Here is a 6,947-nt window from a genome sequence, read left to right as displayed (position 1 = left end):
TGAGGTCTCGAGTTCAATTCCCAGCAGCACATGTGTTAGAGTGATGTCTGATTCTTTCTCTATCCTCCTTTCTCATAAATAAAATATATGTAAAAAATAAATAAAAATAAAAATAAAGATCATAAAAACTAAAAATAAGTACATTCAAGGGGGGCAGGAGGTGGTGCTCCCAGCTCAGCATATACATTACCATGTGGAAGGACCTGGGTTCTGGCACCCACTCCCCAACTACAAGGAGTGATACTTCACAAGTGGTGAAGCAGGTTTGCAAGGGTCTTTCTCTCATCGTCCCTATCCCCTCTCCACTCTCAATAATTTTTCTCTGTCCTATCAAATTCTAAAAAGGGGGATTGGGGAAGACAGCCAGGAGCAGTGGATTTATAGTGCTAACATCAAGCCCCTAACTCAAGGTCTTGGAGATGCAAGCTCTGGACACTCTATCCACTGCATTTCCTTCTTTAAGTATTTAATTTTCATTCAGAGAATGCAAATACATTATTTGAATACACTAGGAGGGACTGAGACAGTCTTTGTCTGTAAATGTAGTGTAGGGAACCACTCATAAATAGTGAAAGCAGTATAAAATATTAGTTACTGAAGGAAAATTTGTCTCATAATTATAAGGTTGGCTAAAAATGCTTCCAAAAAACAAGATGATGGAAATAATTTTTATGGAGAAAAAAAAATTGAACAAAATCTAAAGCAGTTTACTAATTAAGATTTATGCAGGTAAAGGGATAAATGATTTTAAAAATTAAAATTACAGGGCCATTTCAGCACATATGTTGCATTGCATAAGACCCAGGTTTAAGCTCTGGTCCTCACCTGCAGAGGGGTCAGGGGCATGGAAGCTTTGCAAGCAGTGAAGCAGTGTTTTAGGTATCTTTCTTTCTCCCTTTCTATCTCCTTCTCTTCAACTTAACTCTGTCTCCATTCAATAACTAAAAAATATAAATAAAATATTTTTACAAAGCAAAATTCTTTTAATGAAGTCATATGCTGAGAAATAACATTGTAACTGATAGTCAAAATGATCTTATAAAATGATTGCTTTGTCAGGATTATAAATAGAAGAGATCATCTTCAGCAGAGAGGTACTACATTACATAGTTCCTTTTAGGTCATGATAAGTGTGAAGTTTAGGTTGGCTAGACAGCATAATGGTTATGCAAAAGCTTTGCATGCCTGAGGCTCCAAGATCCCAGGTTCAACCCCCAGCGCCATAATAAACCAGAGCTGAGTAGTGCTCCTGTCTCTTATTCACTGTGTTTTTCTCTCTGAATTATCTCTCCCTTGTTAAAGTGTAATGAAATAAATTAAATTTTACAGTGTGGATTTTTTAATTGAAAAAAATAATAATGAAGTATGAGTAGAGAAGATATATAACTTTATGTCCAACTGATGATTTGCAATGACTTGTAATAAATTATTTGTTTAGATTACAGATGTCAGTTACAAGACAATAATTCACACAAGAATATTTTAAACATCAAGCTATATACTTAAAATTTTTATATCAACTATATCTCAGTTCAAAAAAAAAAGAACAATTAGAATCTAACCATTGGTAGTAACAGTTTAAATGAATAATTTGAGATTACATTAATAAGAGTTTTAATAGATAATATATGAAGAATGAGTAAAATTTAGGATTAAAATATAACTGCAAGTAATAACTCAAGGAGGATAGTAGTAATACAGGTAGAATGATAAGTAAATACATTTTTAATGAAGTTGTGACAGCTATAAAACACCTGGTTGAAACTGTGTTAGGTAGCTAAAATTTCAGAACTGATACTAAGATAAGTTTTGTTAAAAAATATACATTAAGAGGTCACTGTTACCTATCCTCCCAGCATGTTTAATTAGTTTTGGCTAAGATAGAGAAAGTAAGTGCATCCAGAACAGAAATCAGATGAATCTTCAATTAGAGATTTTTTTGTGGAAGAGCATGAAAAAATATATAAATAAGTTAGTGGGTTATAATAGGAATCAGGAAAACAAGGATATCTTGAAAACTAGAGAAAGAGAGAGAGAGAGATAAAAAAAGGGGGGGGGGAACTTCTGTGATGTGTAGTTTATAGAGTAGTTGTGATGAGACCTTCACTCTCCCTGATACAACTATTAAACACAATAAGTGACCAAATTGGTCACATCAAATACAGCTGAAAAAAAATCCACAGCCTCAGGCGAGTGCTGGTGTGTGCACGTGTGCGTGGTTGGGGAAACGGGAGTGGGTTGGAAGACATGGTTGGTCAAAATGAGTGCAAGAGCTCTGGGCAGCAACACAGTTAGCAGACTCCCCCAAAGAAAAGAAATTGGAGCTTAAAACCTCTCAATCTTTGACTCAGGGTTCAGTTCACTTTTGGTTTTTCTCAGTCTGAGTTTAAGACAAAGACAAAACTCAGCCCACGAGGTAAGCCAAAACACCCCTCCACCTCCACCCCCCACCCTCCCTGCAGATTCAAATAAGTGGAAAGCAAAGACCACAACTGCACCACCTGCTGGCCAACATAACCAACACCATACACGCGAAAGCAAAGAGGCAGAAAGTTAAACGGCATGTCACATCAAACAGAGAAAAACAAATCAGATGAAATCCAAGGAATTCCAGATACAGAAAGTCTATCAGAGATAGATATAGAAATATTATGAGAAATTTACAAGAATATAAGCAAGAGTTGAAAGAGCTTTTTTTTTTTTTGGAATTTGATAAGAAGCTACAAAGTGTGAAAGAAGAACTTGAAGTAGAGTTCACTAAGCAATTAAACAGTGTGGAGGAAAAATTTCAAACAGAACTGCAAGTACTGAAAGACATCTTTAGTGCAGTTCAATCTCAGGTAGAAAGCTTAGGTAATAGAATCACACATGCAGAAGGAAGAATTTCCAATCTAGAAGACACAATTAGCCCACTCTTTCAATTCAAAAATGAGGGAGAGTAAAGGTTTAGAAAGAATGAAGCATGTGGTCTGGGAGGTGGTGCAATGGATAAAGTATCGAACTCTCAAGCATGAGCTCCTGACTTCAATCCCTGGCAGCACATGTACCAGGGTGATGCCTGGTTCTTTCTCTCTCATCATATGTTTCTCATTAATAAATAAATAAATAAAATCTTTTTTAAAAAAAAGAAAGAATGAAGCTACTCTCTGTAAAATCGCAGACTCCATAAAAAGGTCGAATATACGAGTTATAAGGATACATGAGGAAAGGTCCAGAGTTAATTTTCAAAGAAATTTTATATGAAAATTTCCCTCACCTAGGCAATCCTCAGAATATACCTACTTTGGAGGCAGATCGATCACCCAGGTTCACAAATTCAAAACGATCAACACCAAGGCACATTACTGTAAAATTATTAAAATTCAACGAAAAGGAGGAAATTTTCCAGGCTTCTAGGGAAAGGAAAGAAGTTACATATAAAGGAAGAAATATCAGACTTTCATCAGACTTTTCTTCACAAACCCTAGAGTCAAGGAGAGAGTAGAATGACATATTCAAGGCACTAAATGACAGGGAATTTCAGCCACAAATTTTGCATCCTGCAAAATTATCCTTTAAGAGGGAGAAATAAAGGTATTCCCAAATGCTCAAAAACTAAAGGAATTTGCCACAATCAACCCCACCTTACAAGAAATACTGAATGGAGTCTTACAGGAAAGGAGGAAACAAAGGAGCACACATTCTCAGCGAGGTGAACAGCAGTAGACTAGAAACAGAAACACAATAAAATAGGAAAGAACAACAAGCAAATAGGGAAGGTAATTAAAATACAAAGAAGCCTTATCAAATGTTTGTTAATCAACATAAACTTAAAGAAGACTTTTCTAGATACATAATGCTAGTTATTACACACAGGGTAACCACAAAACAAAACAGGGAACTGAGATTTGCAAAGAACACAAGAAAAATTAGTGAGGAATTCACTACAGAAACTCATACACACAATAGGTTAGATAGAAACAAATGGGGAAAGACTCAACAATTTAAAATAAACTTAAAACAAAAATTAGAATGGACATAAGTAAACCACATATATCACTAATCACCTTAAATGTGAATGGCTTAAATTCACCTGTCAGTAGACTCAGAGTAGCTAAGTGGATTAAAGGACAGGATGCATCCATTATATGTCTTCAGGAAACACACATGCAAAGAAAAGACAAATGGAAACTGAATACATGAGGTTGGAGCAAGATTTTCGAGCTAATAACTCACAAAAAAGGGCCAGGACAGCTATCCTATTCTCTGACAAAATAGACTTTCAGGCAAAGAAAGTAGTCAAATATAGAGAAGGACATTACATAATGGTTAAAGGTTTAATCCAACAGAAAGATATAACCATCTTTAATATATATTACCCCAAATTAGAGGCACCCAGATATATAAAACAAACACAAATTCAAAGGAGACATTGATAGCAACACAATAATAGTAGGAGATTTCAAAACACCACTTAACTAGGCAATCCTCAGAATATACGTATTATGGAGGCAGATCGATCACCCAAGTTCATCTGGACAAAAAAATCAAGAGAGAAATAGCGAACTTAAATGAAACCATAAATGAAATGGACCTAATAGATATATTTAGAATATCCCATCCCAAAATTAATAAATACACATTATTCTCAAGTACACGTGGAACATTTACAAGGATTGATCATATGCTGGGCCACAAAGACAGATATGTAAACATTAAAATTATAAAATGCATCCTCTCAGACCATGAAGGCATGAAACTAGAAATCAACCAAAAAAGGAAAATAAATTTCCCCAAAGCTTAGAGACTAAACAATATGCTGCTGAACAATAACTGAGTCATTGAAGAGATTAAAAAGGAAATTAAGAATTATCTTGACACCAACGTAAATGAAGAAACCAGTTACCAGACCCTATGGGATGCAGCAAAAGCAGTGCTGAGAGGGAAGTTCATAGCAACACAGGCCCACATTAATAAACAGGAGAAATCACTAGTAAACCATGTAACAACCCACCTCAATCAACTAGTAGTGGAGCAACAAAAAGAACCAACAGGATGGGACACAGTTTTTTGGTGGTGGGAATGGTGTTTATGTACACTTTTATTATCCGTAGTCATATAAATCAGTATTTAATTAATATGAGAGGGGAAAATTGATAGAATGTCTCAAACTTTTTAAAGCACACACTGAGTCCTTTTAATACATAGGCTGATTCTTTGATATGTTGACTCTCTTAAAAGCTTAGACCAAGAAGAACAGAAGCAATCAGTGGCACAGTGATATACAAATAATGTCAAAGGACATAAATTACAGTGATGTTGTGTATGACACAGCAAATCCTAACAATGGGATGTTTCAAAGTTAACCCAATTGCCAAATAATGTTATTATAGCAATAACTAACTATTGTCTTCTTAAACCCTAAGACAGCAGGTACCTCCAGTTTCTTCTACAGAGCCTATATTTCCCCCAGTCCTGGAACCTGAGGGTGGGGCTCACTTTCCTGCATGCTTCTTTCAATTCATACCAAATGATACTGCATCCACCGATCCCAACCTAATCAACATGAGTGCCACCTCAACATGCTTCACTTCAGACTGTGTCCAGAGACTTCAGGTGTGGAATGTCAACCATTCAGCTTCATTACTCAGGTGAGACCCTTCCTTTCATAGTATTCTCTAATTTCATTCCAGGAGGTTCACTTCCTAACAAAGTCCCAAAACCTAGATATAGACCTGTTCCCCTGAGATAGAGCATATGTTCACATGTATCCATAAATTAGGGCAAAATATATACCTGAAAGCAAAAGTACACAATAGTCTGCAGTGAGTCAGTATAAAGCTCATAATGAAATAGTGTCCACCCAGACATAGATACCCTCCTCACCTACTTCCTGTTACACATCTCTAACTCACTCCAAAGATAACCTTACCAAAGCAAGGATTGCAAAAGCTGAATAAGGGCAAGAGACTGGAATATTTTTAATGATGACTCTTTAGTCACTATCACGCCACCCCATCAGCTGGGGCCCTAATCAGGGAGTCCTGAGATTCCCAAACAGACATGATGGGCCTGGAACTCGAATAAATCCTTCTCTCCACTGTTACTGGTCATTTCTATCAGTAACAACATAATAGACCCTTTGTGGGCCCACAAAGGACCTTTCCCTCAACTTGGATCAACAATAGTAGAGAATGTTCCATCCTCCGAAGGAAGGATGGACAACATACTCTATGCTATACCTGAGGAAGATGGGTCACTGTTGGGACAGCTTGGAATGTTCCTACTCATGACCACAGAATGTGAGCTCAGATCTAGAGGGAATCACAGGTCACATAGGCTCCTAAACTGAATATATGCCCCAGATCACATCAAATCGATGGGGTTTGAAGTCAACAATATATATACCCCTTTCCCATTTTAGGGAGCTACTCTCTTCTGTGATGCAGCTTTTTGGTCCTTTTTCCATCCATGACATCATCTTCCTAGACAATAACTTGGATCTACCTACATATCAGATTTCAAGCACAGGGGAAATAAAATAATTAAATAAATAAACTAGTATATCCACAGGGCCTTTGGAATATAACTAAAATAATGCCTACTAGCTAACTACAAAATGCATACCCCCCCCCAACTCTTCATCAGCACTATTCCAGCCTTTAGGTCCATGACTGGTCAACAATTTTTTTTGACTTTGTATGTTAACTATATTTTTAACCACCAGGTTCCAGATGCTAGCATGATGCCAACCAGACTTTCCTGGACAGACAACCCCACCAATATGTCCTGGAGCTCCACTTATCTAGAGCCCTTCCCCACTAGGAAAAGATAGAGACAGACTGGTAGTATGGATGGACCTGTCAATGCCCATGTTCAGTGGGGAAGCAATTACAGAAGCCAGACATTCCACCTTCTGCATCCCACAATGACCTTGGGTCCATACTCCCAGAGGATTAAAGAATAGG

This window comes from Erinaceus europaeus, chromosome 3 (genome assembly GCF_950295315.1).
Source record: "Erinaceus europaeus chromosome 3, mEriEur2.1, whole genome shotgun sequence".
Taxonomy (NCBI): Eukaryota; Metazoa; Chordata; class Mammalia; order Eulipotyphla; family Erinaceidae; genus Erinaceus; species Erinaceus europaeus.
The sequence above is the reverse complement of the archived record's forward strand: the minus strand, read 5'-3'. Positions refer to the sequence as shown.